The sequence below is a fragment of the Lathyrus oleraceus genome, chromosome 7 (assembly GCF_024323335.1).
Source record: "Lathyrus oleraceus cultivar Zhongwan6 chromosome 7, CAAS_Psat_ZW6_1.0, whole genome shotgun sequence".
NCBI classification, from domain to species: Eukaryota; Viridiplantae; Streptophyta; class Magnoliopsida; order Fabales; family Fabaceae; genus Lathyrus; species Lathyrus oleraceus.
Window position 1 is genome coordinate 263096802 of NC_066585.1, and position 18885 is coordinate 263115686.

Below are 18885 nucleotides of genomic sequence, written 5' to 3' on the forward strand. Positions count from 1 at the left end.
TTGGGAAATGACAAGGGATTCACTCTCGCTAGCATGGATATTCGAGGCGCCTTGAATTCTTCTGCTTTTGAGGTTACTCTCGATGTGTTCTCCAATTGACACCTAGTGACAGGTTATGGACAAAGGCAGGATAAATTTTTTTTGTTGTTTTGGAAAATGATATGGTGGCATGCTGATGAAATGAGAATGCATGGATTTTTTCATTTTTTGGTATGTAAAGAAAATGCAATGTAGGTAAAGTTAGGATCCGGGATATCATGAGTATTACAGAACACCCTATCGAGTAGGTTTCCCTATAACATACAACTCTAAGCTTTCTACCCATAAACCGCTCACAAGATAGTTTCTAGGTTGATGGACAAGTTTCCCAGAGTCACGGACTCTAATTGTATCAACATTCTGCAACAGGCTAGCTGTTTTATGATGAGAGTGACGAAAAGGTCTATCCTGGGTGAGGTCTTCATATTAGGAACACAATGAGTGGTCCTTGGAGACTAACATTACGCAACCACCAACACAGAAATTGGTTCTAAGAGTGGTTCCCAGAATCATGGACCCTTCATGAATCAAGTCATGCGATAGGCTAGCTGTCTTACAACGAGATCTACGAAAAGGTCTGATCTAGGGGGAGTCTTCATGCTAGACACACAAGGAGTAGTCCTTGGAGACTAACACTACACAACTTCCAATTCTAAACCATGCGTTATCTTTTTTTTTTTAAAGCTCGGGTGTAGAGCTTTACCCATGATATCATCCTGAATCCCACAAAGAGGTATGAGCATATATAATGAAAAGAAAAAAATAACAAAAGAAAGAAAATAAGCAAACATGCATAAATAAAACAATTAAGAAAATCTAATATTCATCGTAAAGTTAATTAAGTTAGACTTGACTCTTTCTTTCTTGAAGCATGAAGTCCCCAGCAGAGTCACATCTCAAAAAATAAAATCCTTCGCGAAGTCACAGAAAAAAAATGATTCTAACAGAATCACCACCGAACTTTATTTATTCTAATGTAAGGAAAGGAAAAAATATTGATAAAACCGTTAAGAAAAAAAATAAAATGTTCGTCGCAACCAAATTCGGGTTCAAGGGTTGATTATGCAAGGGGAAGGTAATAACACCCCCCACGTCCGTTATACTCAACGAGAACCTTTTTATTTAAATTTGTGATTTAATGTTAACTTATGTTAATAGTTTTTTTCAAGTAAAAAGTGTAACAAGAAAAGGAAATTGGTCGTAAAAAGGTTTTTACTAGGGTGTTTCCTCCCTCAACACGTGTGAACATAAATGGATAAGAGAATTTTAATTCTAAATAAATGGAGGAACAATTGAAGAATGGAAATCAACATTTTAGAAGAGAGATGGCGTTGTCGGTGTTTGTTGAAGCAAGATGGAGGTGAGCTTTTTGTTTTAGGTTGACGAATGTTGGGTTGGCGACAGAAAGATACACCGGCGGATGAAGAGTTGAAGAGGAGATAAATGTTAAGTGGAAGAACGAAAGTTTGAGTGAGGTAGAAGAGAAGTTGAATGATGGGTGATGGAGAGGTGAAGAAGGTTGGGTGTGAAGGAGTAGATGTGATGAGAGCTCCTACTTTTTCCGTTTTCTAAAAAAGTGAAGAAGTTGGATTTTTGGTTGTTGCTGGTTTAGAAAAAAGAGAAGATATCAGGGGTCCTCGTGAATGAGTTATCATAGTTTGTGAGAGAGTTTTTCTATTGGTTGTGTTTTTTGGTGAAAATGGAAATGGGAAGGGGCAAGTGGAATCATCTGATTAGAAGGATTATATTATTCAGGTGAGCTGCCAACTTTTCTCCCTTGAAATGCGTTTTGACCCTCCTCTTAGTAACCGTTTTTCATCCTTATCCCCTCATCAACATGTGATATTTCTAGCTATCAACCAATATCAATTTTTGTTTGTCAAAAAAAGAGAAAAGACCCCAATAAGGGGCGACACGTGGATAAGATGGAAGAGAACCTATTTTTCCTCTTTAGCACCTAACTCATACCATTTTATTATTATATTTATTATTATTATTATTATTATTATTATTATTATTATTATTAATTCAAGCTATAAATTGTAATTGGACAATAGAAATAGGTGAGGATAGAAATTATGGACTCTTGATTATTTGGATATGACGGTCAGGATTGACAGAAAGAAACACACTTTTTTTTAATGCCAACATTGAACCTTCTAGATGCTTTAAATGATTTAAATGAAATTAAATCAATTAAAACAACTAAAAATCATACACTTTAAAATAACCACAATAAAATAAAAATGAAAACCTAGTAAACTCTATTTAATTTATCTGAATATTTTGACAAAAGAATAAAAATAAAAGTACTCAAAATAAATAAAAAATGTGTGCAAAAATGCTCGAAAAAATAAAATGAATACACTAAAATGATAAGCACGAAATAAACTTCTGGAAAATAGAATTTTTTTTATTAAATTTTGAAGTAAAAAATGCTCGGTTGAAAATGCTCAGACTGATCAAAATGCGACCGAAAAATTAGTCAGAAAAAAAGTAAAACGAGCACGCCAAGTTAAACTAAGTGAACTATAGGTCAGTAAAACTTACGTTTGCAAGCCTAATCTTTGAATTTTCATCCGTTGATTTTACTTACATTTGAAAATTGATTCAACTGGTCTGTTTGTAGATCATAAAATTTATTCTCGTCGATATTTTAGGCATTATGCATGATGGACTTTATATTATACAAATGATGCAAAGTAAAGTAAAGTCAGATGTATGAAACTTTTTAAAAAATATCCGGATAAAATTGGGGTATGACAGGTTAATATCAACCGTAAATGATTGAATCCTTGATGTTGTTGTGAAAACATGTTAGATCTATGATGTTTGAGCCATATTGATAAGTGTTATGTTTATCGGTGTGTGTTGGATGGTTAGAACTCAAATAGGTGATTTGAGTTTGGACCTATTAAATAGGGAGAAAATAAAAAAATCACAACAATTAGAAAAATAAAATAAAATTGGAAATCGTGTAAGCTGGAGCCGCATTGAAAATCGACATCGGTGATGCCCGGATCAAAGTCGCGACGTGGCGGCAGAGCCGTAGTCTGTGACGGCGTGCTTACGAACGTAGCGCAAGGATCCGCGCCAAAACGACGCCATTGACATGTGTGTGTGAGTGTGTGTGTGTGTGGGGGGGGGGGGGGGGGGGGGGCGGCGTCGGCAGTCTGCGGGTCGACGATGGCATATTTCATAGACGATTCGATGAGTTTTGAGTCGTTTTCGAGTGCAATGACTATTCGCTGCTGTTTTGATGAGTTTAGAGTCAATTTGAATTAAGAGAGTTGAGTCTGATATGCTTAGGAGTTTTTCCTTTCATTTGCAAACCTTTGATCGCTGTTCGAGTTAAGGCGATGATTTGGAGAAAGACCCTTGTCAAAAGGGAGTAAGATAATTTTACAATTTAATGGGAAGGCAGTCTTAGAGTTGAGTAATGAGTAATATGACGAGTCAGAGTTAAATTAATTATGTTTAGAGTTGTTATGAGTTAAATGAGTCGAGGTTATGAGTATGCTTTGTGACTCTTTATTTTAAATAAAGAGAGTATCTATGATGATGGCCTTATATTATCGATATTTATGTTAAGGTGTGTAGTTCATAGAGGAATTATGACAACGACTTATATTAAGGAAGTGGTGGATTCAGAGAAGAACCGATTATGATTGTTGTGTTGATTTTATTTGTTGCATTTCACACTTCATGTACATTGGAGATAGGTAGGACTTTGCTCCACTGAGGGTCACAGGTTCAAAGAGAAACCAGTGATGAGTCTTATGTCTGGAGAGAGGTCATTGTTTCAGAGAGGAATAATAGACGATGGATTAATCAGTAACATAACTCTGACATTCAAACCCTGGTACCATATGCACCAGAGAAGTAGAGGAGCGTTGCATTACATTATATATCTGTTATGTGATTGATTGCTATTGTGAATGAATATATGTGATTTTTCATATAATATTATTGAGCTATCCTCACTGTTTTATGCATCATAACATTTACGAACGTGTTCTAACCCCCCATTTGTTTCTTGTTTTGGCTTTACGCCTATGGTGCAGATATTTAGGTAGTGACTGAGGAGTCTTAGATGCTGCTTGTGTGGAATATGGATAATGGCCTTCTTTGTTTGTTGCTATCTGTGTCATTTAGTTACATTGTGTTGTTCTGATATAGTGTAACACTTTGGTTGGGATCATTTGCTTGTTTTATTCCGCGAGTTGTTATATTTACCTAAACTAATATTTCATTGAGTTAAGGTGTTTTCTATTTTGGTGATACAAATGGAGTTGTGTTTTTTTAAATGTTAAATTCTCGCTACTATTAAGTATATTTATAAGGAAGACGTTTAATTTGAGAAAAGATATGACACCCTTTTGAAAAAATTACTCTGATTACTCTATAAATTGCATGTTGGAGTTTAGGGTATTAAATAAAAGCTCAGGATGAATGCTCATCAAACATCTCGCGTGTGTAATTCAAGCAACAAAAAGATATTTGGCTTAAAAATCTATGAATATTATGTTCTAATGCAACAAATTCTTCTGGTGGAATTAAGGGGTTCATTGTTGAATAGATTCACTTCAATTATTATGGACCTTTGAAATTTCTTCAAGCAAATATGCTCTAAGGTACTTAATGTGGATTTTCTTGCACAATTAGAGTCTCAAAAGCTTTAACACTTTCTCAATTGGAAACAATCTTTCCTCCATCATTTTCTACCATTATTATGCATTACGTAATTCATTTGACATCTGAAGTAAAAGTTGCTAGACCAGTACAATATCGATGGATGTATCATATTGAGAGGTATGTGTTATTCATTTTATCACATCATTTTAGTTAAATCTTTTAAAAGAAATTGTTATTGATATTAAAACAAAATTTGCTTTTAGGTTTCTTTCCGCTATTAAGTAATTTATATGCAATAGAGCTGAAGGATCAATTGTAGAAGGATTTTGGCCAATGAATGATGCCTTTTTGTTCACAATTTCTATCTGGGGTGTAATAGACCTAGTAGAAATGATGAAGATTTTACATTGAAAGATTGTGCCACCTTTTTACATCTGGTTGGAAGACCAATAGGAAGGAAAAAACAACAGTGTTGCTCTATTGTGATGTTGTTATTCTTTTGTTGTACCAAGTCTAAGTTGCAGTGTGTATTTCTCTGCTATGATGTTGTTATTATTTTGCTTTAAATAGAAATCCAAGCCAACTTGTTAGCTTGTTTTTATTATTATATTTTGATTCTATATTGAAAAAGCTGCAAAATTGATTGTAATATTTCCTTTCATTCATGCCTTTTATGATTCTATGACTTGAATTCAACTTATGTGTGAAATTAATGGAATTGGACTTAAATGTGTTGGCTGCAAGAGATTTGTATTAATTATGTGACTTGTATTAAAATTAATGGAATGTGCTGGCTGTTGTAATTTATATACAATTGATTTATCACTTTTTATTAGAACAACTACTTGAAATTAATGGAATGTGTTGGCTGCATGAGACTTGTATTGAAAGTAATGGAATGTGCTGGTTGTTGTAATTTATAATGAACTAATTTACTAAACTGTTTTTTTAAAAGGAAAATGTTAGTAGTAGGAACTGAACCCTGAATCTCTTGCATATAATATAACTGTGTTTCCATATCAGAGAGGCTGAAACTGCTACCGGTTTTTAGTATTTGTTATCCTTGTTTCCTTTTGTATTCTTTTAATCTATACATCTAGTATAATATTTCAGGAAGAGCTAAACAAAAATAAGAATGAGGGTTAAATTTCTCAATCAGTCCAAAAGACACAAACTCCCATGTCCTAGAAGGATGACATTTATTTTCAGGTAAAAGGATTTGAAAGGAGGGCACATGTACGTTGTATAAGCAATACTTTAAACCGAAAAAATAAAAAAAAAATTGTCTGAAAATCAAGAGTTGAGGGACGAATTTAAGAAAATTAGGAAAAGTCAAGAGAGGATAAATGTGTTTATGAAAAATATGAAGTCAGTAATATAAAATCGATTATTTCAAGAAAATTTGAATGTTATTTAACATGTCGTAAGACACTTGTATTATATTTTACTCTTCAAATTCATATTTTGAATGCTATGAAAATATTTATTAAGTTGAGTTTGTAATTTATTTTATTTTATTTTCAATAGGCTACAAATACTTCTAATGTTTTAAACTGGATAGAATTTTGAAGTCCATGTACCAATGAAGATGGAATAGAGGAAGATTAGAATATATTTTAATCTTATATATGTTTTTGTGTTTTTTTGTTGTCGTTATTATATAATTGTCATTATTTTGTTATTTGATATGTTTGTAAGATTTTCTATTTTAATAATATAATTTAGATTTTCTTTGATGTTAGTTTTAAATTTTGTGTGGTGCATATAGAAAGTATCGTCAAATTTTGATTATTAAAAAATATTAATTATAGAAAAAAATATTTATAAAAGAGAAAAAAATACATATACCAATAATGTCATCCTATATGATGAAAATACATAATTAATAAAGTTATTAAATAGTGTAATTAATTGTTAATATAGTGCCCAAATTTAGTCTAATCTCTAAAAATTGTCGTTGGAATAAGATATAATTGAGGGAAACAAACGTCCCGAATAGAGAATAATAATTGAAGGAAACAAACGTCTGATAGAATAATTTTTCTTTACCTTTACCTACAGTTTTGAGATCTTTATCAACGAATTTTTGAATTCATATCCTAAATGCAATATTTGTTCAACAAAAAGGAAATAAGCAAGTACTTCCCGTCAAGACCAATATGCATCTATGTCATTCACTTTAATAAACGCCTAATGAAGGACCTCAAGTCACATGCCAGAATTTTTTTTTTATTAGTTAAAGTTTGTTATTTCTTCTATTTCAAAATGATAATCGTTTAATATTTCTACATATAAATTAAGAAATATAATAATTTTACTATAATTTATTATATTTTTATTAAATTAAATCTATTAATGTGTTGGAGGTAATATAAAAGATAAATATTAATAAATATAATTAAGAAAATAATACTTATTTATATATTAAAAAGTAAGAATGGGTCATTTTAAAATAAAATTTATTTATTAAAATAATAGTTATTTTAAAACGGAAGGCGTATAAAATACAAAAAAATATATTTTTTGTAATCGTCTTTCAACTTTTCAATAATATAATATATTATTTAATATCATGAATTCATTCTTTATTTCTATTTTATATTCTTTAATCTTTCTTCTATTCATGAAAGAAATATAAACATTTATAAAATAAAAATATAAAATGATACAAAGAAAATATAAATAAATATAAATAACTAATATTTTATTTAAAATGATATAAATTAATTATTTTATGACAGTCATTTTAAAAGTAATTTAATTATTTAAAGTGTGTTTGTTCAGGTTTGTTTTAAGGTAGAAACTACTTTAAAGTTAAAGTTAAGAGTTATAGAAATAAAGTTTAATTTGTTTGTAGAAACTACCTTAAAGTTAAAGTTAAGAGTTTTAGAAATAAAGTTTAAGTTGTTTGATAAATATTAGTTTTATATTTCAATTGGTTTTTACATGTTAGTCTTATACAAAGTCTTATAATTATACTATTTTTTATTTAGTAGACGTCTCAAAGAATATAAAAACGTGAGCGTGGCTTATAAATCATCATTAATTTTAATTGTTAAGTAATTTAAGATTTGTTTATCTACGAAACATATATAATATCTTAATAAAGCATCTTATTTTATTAAACTTCAATTGTAATAAATTGACAATTCGGTAGCTTGAGAAGTGTTCACCACTATTTTATTATGAACATAACAATAAAAAACATGTGGTGAAAACTGGAATCTGTCATATTTCTAGAATATAAACTTTTAGTTTTAGAAAGCGACTTTTGACCTAATGTTTAGGAATATGTGGTCCTTGTCCCTAACGTTATATGAAGAAAACTATTAATAATTGTTTTTCCTGTGTTAAAGATAAAGCGACAAATGAATACAATGCACAAAAGTTTTGAAAGGGACAGATTGCCTGAATTTAGTTGTGACAATAGAAAACAAATTGAAAAGACTAATGATAAAAAAAAGTTGTGGCAATACAAAACAAATTTGAAAGACTAATGATCAAAACTTTTAGTTGTGACAATAGAAAACAAACTGAAAAGACTAATGCTCAAAATTTTTTAGAGGAAAGGATTGGCTACCTTTCTTGTTAGATAACTTTGGTACCTTCTTTTCCTACTTATTGCATTCATATAGCTTTTGGAAAAAGGACCACACCAAACATTTACATCTAGGCATGCCAAATAAATTTAACCAGCTCGAATCTGGCCATCACCGTCTTGAATTTAATGGAGAAAATCTGAGTTAATAAAAGGCAGGTGCAATTTGAGCCTCGATTGATGCCTTTACATGTTTGTTGATTCATTTGTATGATAATTGATGCCTTTACATGTTTGTTGATTCATTTGTATGATATATTATGTGCAATTACGTTTTTGATTTGACAAAATTGTGTTTAAAATCTTAAGTGTTACAAAATTTTCACTTTTTGAGGGCAGACAATTGCCATCTTATGCCAATCGATTGTTAAAACTACGATTTTCAAATTTTTACAATTTTTTTGTAGCATCAATCCATTGCATGTTTGAATTAATCGACATGCTCTAGAAAGCGTGTTTTTTCTTCAGCAGAGGCAAATGCACATTTCAACCACAATCGATTGCGAACTGTTATTTCGTTCATTTTTTTAATTAAAAAATTAATGTCAATCGATTGCATGATCCTATCAATCGACGTCACTTCTATTTTTTGCATTTTTTTAAAATTTTCTTTTTATTCATCTTTACCTTCTTTTTTATCATGTCAAAAGGGGGAGAAATGGGTATGTTTGTGTTGCTCGTTGTCTTATCTCTTTCTTAGGTACATGATAATTCTTCTTCATAAAAATTCAACTTTAGAAAGATCCATACATCAATGGGGAGATATCCAACATATGGCGAGTTTTCAAGCAAACCATAATCATGAATTGTTTGGTCATTATTAAAAAGGGGAGAATGTGAAATCAAATTTTCGGTAAAGAAAATTTTATATATATATATATATATATATATATATATATATATATATATATATATATATATATATATATATAATTAAAATATACTGACAGTGTAAAAGGATTTTACACCGTCAGTTAATCTTAGACGTTGGATATTAAAATAAATTTGATTTTTATTTTTGAAAACCTATAAAATAATGCAAATGGGTGATGGTGATGAATCGACAATGTAAATCTTTTTACACTGACATTGCATAGTAATTAATATATATATATATATATATATATATATATATATATATATATATATATATATATATATATATATATATATATATATATATATATATATATATATATATATATCCCTCAAAATCAATTCATGGAATCATATAAAATCTCAAGACTTTTTATTTGTGTACTTCAAATCCTTTTAAAATGAAAAAAAAACAAGTTTTAAGTCAAACAATCGATTGCATGGAATCAACAATAGCATAAGCCAACTTTATAACAAAGGCTTCAAAATCAGATTCACCAAAGATGAATGCTTAATTGAAGATGAAGTCACTCATGAGGTAAAACTTAAGGGTAAAAGAATTAATAATATTTTCAAGATTTCCTTAGATGATTTTATCTTTGAAAATAAAGTGTCTTATGGTAAGAAATAATGACTCATGACTTTGGCATAAAAGAGTAACACGTATTCATATGGAACATTTAAATAAACTTGTCAAACATGATCTTGTCATTGATTTACCAAAGATGAAAATATTCAAAGATAAATTATGTGAATCATGTCAAAAGGGAAAACAAACCAAATCAACTTTCAAGCCAAAAAATGTGGTAACAACTACAAGGCCACTTCAATTGTTGCACATGGACTTGTTTGGTCCATCAAGAACAATAAGCTTTGGAGGTAATGTATATGCCTTAGTTATTGTCGATGATTTTTCTACATTTTCTTGGACACTAGTTTTAGTGCATAAAAGTGTCACTTTCAAGGAAATTAAGAATAATGCAAAAATAAGTGCAAAATGAAAAATCATTAAAGATTGTATCAATAACAAGTGACCATGGTGGAGAGTTAAAAAATGCATAATTTATAGAGTTTTGTGAAGAACATGGCATCTTTCATAATTTTTCAGCACCAAGGACTCCTCAACAAAATGTAGTAGATGAAAGAAAAGATCAATCTCTAGTTGAACTTGAAGAACTATGCTTAGTGACTCGAATCTACCACAATATTTTTGGGCGGATGCGGTAAGCACGACATGTTATATAAGAAATCGAGTTATCATTAGGCCAATCTTGAAAAAGACTCCATATCAACTCTTTAAGGGAAGAAAGCTAAACATTGCTCACTTTCACTTTTTTGGATGTAAGTGTTTTGTCCTAAAAAAATGAAAAAGACAATCTCGGTAAGTTTGACGAGAAATCCGACGAAGGTATTTTTCTAAGTTATTCTCTCTCTAATAAGGCTTATAGAATTTATAATAAAATAACTTTAACTTCTGAAGAATCAATGCATGTATCTTTTGATGAATCTAACCCCTCTAAGGAAGATATAGTTGTTTGTGATGATGATAATGATGAGATTTTAGAAGTACCTATGGAAGGCAGTGCAAAAATTGACAAGGTTGATCAATCAGAACACTAAGAGGAAAATATTCAACAAGAGAAAAATCAAAGTGACGTACCTCAAGAATGGAGAATCCATCGTGATCATCCAAAAAACAACGTTACTGGTGACATTAGTAAAGGAGTTTCAACAAGACTAAATCTCAAGGATTCTTGTTTGAATATGACATTTGTTTCTAAAATAGAACCTTTAAAGATTAATGAAGGCTTAGAATACGACCAATGGATATTTTCCATGCAAGAGGAATTAAATCAATTCGAAAGAAATCAAGTTTGGTAACTTGTTTCTAGGCCAAGTGGTAAATGCATCATAGGTACCAAATGGGTGCTTAAGAAAAAACCTTATGAGTATGGTATAATTTTCCGAAGCAAAGAAATATTGGTAGCCCAAGGATATAATCAAGAAGAAGGAATTGACTTTGAAGAAACTTTCACTCCAGTTGCAAGGTTACAAGCTATTCGTTTATTACTTGCTTATGCATGTTCATTAAATTTTCAATTATTCCAAATGGATGTCAAGGGTTCCATCTTAAATGGATACATCGACGAGGAATTCTATGTCAAACGGCCTCCTAGTTTTGAAGACTTCAAGAATGCTTCATATGTGTACAAGTTGAGGAAGACTCTCTATGGCTTGAAGCAAGCACCAAGGGTTTGGTATGATAGGTTTAGCAAAAAAAATTGTGGAAGAAGATTTGAAAAAGGTAAAGTTGATAATACTTTGTTTATTTATAAAATAAAGAATCATACTTTGTTGGTTCAAGTCTACACTAACGACATCATATTTAGATCAACAAACAAAGATCTATGTGAAGAATTTTCATTGATGATGAAAGGGGAATTCTAGATGTCCATGATGGGTAAGATGAACTACTTTCTTGGACTACAAATTAAGAAATTAAAGAATGGAATCTTCTTCAACCAATCCAAGTATTACAAATAAATGTTGAAAAGGTTCGCTATGGATAATTGCAAAGAAATAGCTACTCCAATGGGTTTCAGAACATATGTAGATCAAGACGAATCTTGTATTCCAATTGAAATAAAAAAAATTTGAGGTATGATTGGCTCTTTACTTTATTTTATGGCAAGCCGTCTTGGCATTATGTATAACGTTTGTCTTTGTGCACGTTTTCAATCTCATATCACCGGTTTAAAAGGAATCATGAAGTATCTGAAAGGAACAACAAATTTTGAGATATGGTATCCCAAACGTAGTATATGTGATTTAGTTGGTTATTATGACTCAGATTATGCAGGATGTAAAACTGACTGGAAAAGCACAAGCAGGAGTTGTCATATCCTAGGAAACACTTTAGCATCTTGGTCTTGTAAAAAGAAAGCATGTGTTGCTCTTAGTACAACTGAAGCATAATATATTGCAACAGGAAGTTATTATGCTCAAATCCTATGGTTATAACAATAAATTTATGACTATAAGGAAAATCTTGGATGCATTCCCTTGAAATGTGACAATACAAGTGCTCTCAACAACATAAAGAATCCAGTTGTGCACTAAAGAACCAAACATATAGACATTCAACATCATTTTCTCCAAGATCATGTGCTTAAGGGAGATGTCAAAGTCACATTTGTGAATACTCATAATCAGTTAGCATATATCTTCATCAAGCCTCTTCCAAGAGACTCATTCTATAAAATCAGAAGAGACTTGGGATTCTAAACGAAAGCGACATCTAAAAGGTACAAATATGTCTTAAAATCTTAATTTTTGACAAATTTAAATTTTGTATATCTCTTCTTCTACATCCTTCTTTTATCTTATTTAATTTGCACAAAAACTTATCATTATGTATGATCATGCCTTTACATGTTTGTTGATTAACTTTTATGATATATTATGTACAATTACGTTTGTAGTTTGAGAAAATCATGTTTAAAACCTTAAGTGATGTAAAATTTCAATTTTCTTCACTTTTTAAGGGTAGACAATCGATTGCCTCCCTTGCCAATCGATTGCCTCCCTTGCCAATCGATTATCAAAAGTATAATTTTCAAAATTTTACAATTTTTTGCAGCATTAATCGATTGCATGTTTAAATTAATCGATTGCACGCTCTAGAAAACATGTTTTTCCTTCTAGCAGAGGAAAACACACCTTTCCATCAATTGATTACCACAATTGAATGCACCCTTTTATTTATTTTATTTTTTTAATTGAAAAATTGATGTCAATCAATTGCATGATCCTATCAATCGATTGTCACTGCTATTTTTTTGCAGTTTTTAAAAAAAAAATTAATTTATCATTTTACCCATTTTCTCTTCTTTTTTATCATGTTAAAAGGGGGAGAATGGTGTATGCTTGTTGTCTTATCTTTTTCCCAGGTACATGATAACTCCTCTTCATAAAAAATCAACTTTTGAAAGATTCATACATCAAGGAAGAGATAGCCAACATAAGGGGAGTTTTCAAGAAAAAACAACCATCATCATAAATTGTTTTGTCATCATCAAAAAGGAGGGAGAATGTGAAGTCAGGCCTTCAATGAAGATGATTCTGGTGAAGACAATGATCACTGCTAAAGAATGGAATATGATATTCAAATGGTTATCAATGATAGAAATTGAATTGAATGGTAAAAATGATCTTTCATATATATATATATATATATATATATATATATATATATATATATATATATATATATATATATATATATATATATATATATATATATATATATATATATATATATATATATATATATATATATATATATATCAATTCATCTAAAAGGTGTGTATTGATTCAGAAAAGGTGTGTGTTGCCATAAAAATAAAAAGTATTTCATGGCACCTACTATATGCATCTTTTTCTTTTAAATTACACCTTATCATATTTTTTTAAGAACTATGTATTCATTCAAAAAAGTGTGTGTTTCCATATAAATAGAAAATATTTTTCTGGGACTAAAATTCACATCTTTCAAAATTCTTTCTTGTGTATTTCACTATATCTGTCAATTTTTATTTTTCAAAAATTATGCATTATCTTTCATATTAAAGTAAAGTAATAGTTCTTGAGCACTTAAATTTATATACTGTGATCTACCATATTTATAAGGAAATAAATTCTACTGATAAGATTAATTCTATCCCATCACACCAAAACCTGTCATTATCAAATATCAGTGAAAACCCAAATACTTGTGTCTGTAACTTGTTTTTCAGGCTTGTTGGAAAATAAGAGGTTTCTAATAGAGAAAGTGTTTTACTCTGTATTGTAAAATCACAAGGTGGTTTTTCATGGTGATTGAGTAAAAGCTTGTGTAAAGAAGTTAGGGTTGAGCTTGTACAAAGTTCTAACTATATTACAATCTCTTATTGTGTAAGGGGACTAAAGTACTCTCGAATTGTGAGGGGAACCATGATAGTTCACCGGTATTCTTTACTTTCTGCATTTTACTTTTTTCTTCATCTAAACAGAAAATAAAAAATAAAAAACACTAATTTTTAAAACCCATTTTTTTTAAAGTACCTAATTCACCCCCTCTTAGGTGCACTATGTTCTTACACAACTAGGTTGTCTCTTAAGTTCCACTTTTCATTTTCATTAGTGAAACCATTTCCCACCCTAACATTCAATGTTGTAAAACGAAACAACACAATTTCAACCAACTTCATCTTCATCTTCATCGTTCATTAACAAAACGAGACGAAGCCAAACCCTTTTCAACCAACATCATCTTCATCTTCATCGTTCAACCAACTTCATCATTCAACCAACTTCATCATTCTTGGCTCATGCACCATCAAGGAGGAAAATGACATCAAATTCATCGTTCTTGGCTTAACAATTATTGAGGAGAAAGACGAATAATATGACAACATTTATTTAGCTCTTTTACTTATTTATCATGTTTCCGGTACATAATCTTATTCCCCATGCATCTAATAAACTTCAGTTGTCATTGTTGTTGATGTTTATGCTTATGTGTCGATGTTGAATGTTTTATGTTTATGTTGTTGATGTTGAATGTTTTTGGTTGTTGTTATTCTTGAATACTTATGTTATTGTTGTTGTTGTTGTTGAATGTGCATTATTACATTTGTTTGGTTAAGATTGGATTAATCTTTTATTGTTGTTGTTGTTGTTGTTGTTATCGATGTTGAATTAATGTGTATTAGACACATTTTTTATGTTGTTTTTTTTTATGTTATTGTTGAATGTGTATGAAACATATTTTTTATGTTGATGTTGTTGTTGAATGTGTATGATCATATTTATTTGGTTAAGAGATTGGATTAATCTTTTATTATTTTTTAAAGATATATGACCCTTTCTTCATCTAGTAACGAAAAAACTTATACAAAGGAAACTAGTACAAATGATTCTCAAACTACAGACAAGAAACAAAAAAAGAAAACAAAGAGATGCCACAATGATGGCTAAATTAACATAAGTCTGCAACTCGTGTATCAAATTGTCGATCGAGTTTTGTCGTATATTCGATAATTATTGGTACTTATTATTCTCTTTTTAAAATTTATTTTGCATTCCTTGGACGTGCAAAAGTCATTATATTGATAGATGATTGGAAAGAAGCACCAAAGGATGTGAAAGATAGCATATTAAAACTAGACGGAAATGTACTTGATCGTGTCACACGATCGAACATGCAACAGAGTCTCCACCGAAATTTATTTATCCCAAAATAGGGAAGGGAAATATCAATAAAACCCAAAGGGGAACAGAGAAGCGGATAAGGAAGTCCGTTATGCAATGTAAAGATATTAGCACCCCTCACATCCATGGAACTCCATGGGAACCGTTTTGAATGCTCTTGCTTGGATGGGTGTTCCTATCTTCACGTACTTGCAAAACCAAAAATGGGTTAGAGAAAGAGTGTTCAAGGAGGATTAGGGCCCTCATGCCTACGTATTCTCATGGTGTAATGAGAAAGTTAGAGCCTCATAGTTCGTGGAACTAGACAGAGAAAGGGGGAAAAGAAATAAAAATGTTCGCCAAGGATTTGCATCCTCATGCCTATGTATCCTCATAGTGCAATGGAAAAGTCAAAGCTTTGTAGTTTGTAGGATAAATACTGAGAAAAAGAGATATGATTGGGGTGGTGTTTAAACCAAAAAGAGCTAGAAGTTGACTGAAGTGGTGTTTAAACTAAGAAAAAGGTATTATGGCGTTTAAACCAAGGAAGGCTTACCAAAGCAATATGACTGACATGGTAAGGAAAGAAACATGAGCATGTCAAATCACTGGTGTCATACCCTAATTTTTAACCCTAAGATCCCACATATCATTTACATCCTTGCATATAAACAAGATTACATCTTGGTCCTCTCCCTCTCATCTTTGGGTTTTGCCTTTTGCAGGGATCATCAAACACCTCTTTGTTGGTGTTTTACCTTTTTGTTTATATGATTCATTGCTTATCTAATCACTAATCAAAATATAAAAAATATGTTTGTTTTCTTTAAGTTTATTGTGCAAGGTAGGGCTTTTCAATCAATAACATCATACATGGCTCCTTAACTAGGGTTTTATTGATTCCTCAAATCAAAGTGTGTTAAACCATTGATTCTCAAGGGGCTATATCTCAAAGCATGATCTCTAAGGTTTTAAAGCATCTTTCAATCTCATTTGTATCAAGAGCAACTCCAAGTCCTATGGTTTATTTCTCAAGAAAAGTCAAAGGTTCATGTGTTTATTTCCATGCCTTCTTCAACAAGTTGCCTCAAAATTTGAGCAATCTAATTAAGAGACATTCAAGGATACCTTATTTTGAGTTCATATGATCATCTATGTGCCTTGAAATTCAGGAAAAGTCCAAGTACACAAGTTTATTCCAAGAGCTTTGACCAAAAAGTCAACATTTGAAGTCAAAGTTCCAAGGATGACAACTTCTTCAATTCTCAATATTTTTAAATGCTTCTTTTTTCACATGACTCTTCTCAATATTCTCTACAACTTCTCTTCACATGACAAGAGCCAATTATTCTTGGAGGATCATCAAACGTTTGGAGACATTATAGGTCATTTGTGGACTTTGTGAAATTTGACATATTTTCAAGTGACTTTTTATCAACTTTAAAAGATTATAACTTCTTTAATTTTCAACATTTGAGGCTGAATCTATTTGCATAATATCATTTTTGATAACCTCTACAAGTTTTCTTCAAGTATCAAGGTCAAATTATACTTGAAAGGCCATGGAATTCATTGAGACATTACAAGTCATTTTCAGCCACTTGGGACTTAGAATTATCTAAGTTACAAGACCAGATTTTCGTGTCAACTTCAACATGCCATAAATTTATGCTCAAGCATCCAAATGCAATCTTTATTGGAACATTGTAATCTTTGTTATGATGTCAACATATTATAAGAAGGATGAGATCAAAAAGCATACTGAGCAAGATGCGCCATTGAGTTAAACATGGTGACTTGGAACTGAAGAAATCACCATGATCCGAATTTGAGCTTCACAAATTCTCAATTACAAGAAAAATTATCATGCGTTTCGGACCTAAGCATGTTTAATGAAGTCTCCAGAAGTTAACTGACCCTTGAAACACATGATTTTGCTGAGTTTTGATGGATTTCAAGTCACACTTTTCAGACCTTCTGATCAAATTCTTTTTGCACGAATTAAGCTTGATTCCACACGTATTTGGATCCCAACAGATTCCCTATAAATAGAGGAAGTTGTTGCATTCATTGATAACCTTTTGAGAGCCAAGAAATCGCTGCATCAATATGAAATTTTCCAAAAAATTTAACTGTCTTGTTTTGAATTCCAGCTTGTTTCAATCCAATTTGTTGATTCCATTAGCACCTTCGATCTTCTTTGAAGCTTTTGCAATAATTCGCAAGCTCTAGGACCTTCTGAAGTTCTCTGACCAAATCGAGGTTCATCAACTTATGATCACCATTTGGACAAGATAGTTCTGAGCATCCTTTAAACTCAAACAAGTTACCACAATGTAGTCCTTTACTCTCTGATACTTTCCCATAACTTATCTGGTGTTGATTGATCGTGTTCATTATTTAATTTAATTTTTCGTGGCTTGCTTGCTTTTGAAACTTCTCTGAAATTTCCCATTATTAGTTTAGATAAATGAATTTGGAACATGAGGTTGAATTCGTGATGAGGAGGCAATCACAATGGTGGTAGTCTCATGCTATGAATTACCAAATGATGAAACTCTGGTGAGGGACCATCAGGGAAGATGACCAGAGTTATCTTAGGTCATATGAGTTTGGTTAGACACGTTAGTCATTTGAAATGTTTTGATTGATCTAATGTGAATTTGATTATTTTGATTAATTTCCATCGTGCGCCATGGCCTGAGGATTGTTGGATATGCCGCGTCAATTAATGAGGCTAGGTCCAACGCTCCGTATTTTTTTGATTTTATTTTTTAATTTTTTAATTTTTTTAAATGCTTTTTCTTTTAAAATTCATAAAAAAATCATCTTTTATCAGAAAAATCCCAAAATAATTTTTCTTCATCTGATTTTCATTTTTTCACATTTTATTTTCTTGATTTTCTATTTTTCTTGAATTTTCTCTTTTCTCCTTTGTTTTAATTGGTTTAAAAACACCTTTATGCATTTTAAAATTCTGAAAATTTTATTTTATGCTTATTAACCTTCCATAATTATTTTTGCCATTTATTTGGTGTTTTGAAGGACTTTATGGATTTTCTCTTTTATTTCCCTTTTAAAATTGTTTTTGATGCACTTATTTTATTTTATTGTATTTTATATTTGTTTGACCTTTGTTGACTTCTGTTAGCCTTGGATCTTAGTTAGTTTGATCACTGGTCTCATCAAACTCAATGGATCTCGTGTGTTGTTGGGGTGAAAATCCTAATTTACCAAAATGGATGATTAATTTTGATGATGACTTGATCAAGTCTTTGATCCAAGTTCGGTGTGATCTCTCTTGTCCTATTCTTTTTCATCTCTTTCTTTTCCTCTTGATCAATGGGATGGTTTGTGTCCATCTTGATCATGATGTATGAATTTGTGCTTGATGAACTTTCACTATTTCAAATCGACCTCCTAATTGATCATGGATCATTTTAGGTACTTTGGATTGATGCATAAGTTTATCCTAAGTACCATGAAGTATTGATTAATGTAATGGA

At 30.9% G+C, this 18885-nt stretch overlaps 1 long non-coding RNA gene across 1 annotated transcript; it reads left to right on the forward strand.

Annotated features, from left to right (window-relative positions):
- The first annotated feature begins 4284 nt into the window (after positions 1 to 4284).
- On the forward strand, positions 4285 to 5455 carry LOC127101116 (uncharacterized). Its single transcript, XR_007794566.1, has 2 exons — positions 4285 to 4851; positions 4938 to 5455. It is a non-coding gene; the product is annotated as an uncharacterized LOC127101116 (long non-coding RNA).
- Positions 5456 to 18885: the final 13430 nt, after the last annotated feature.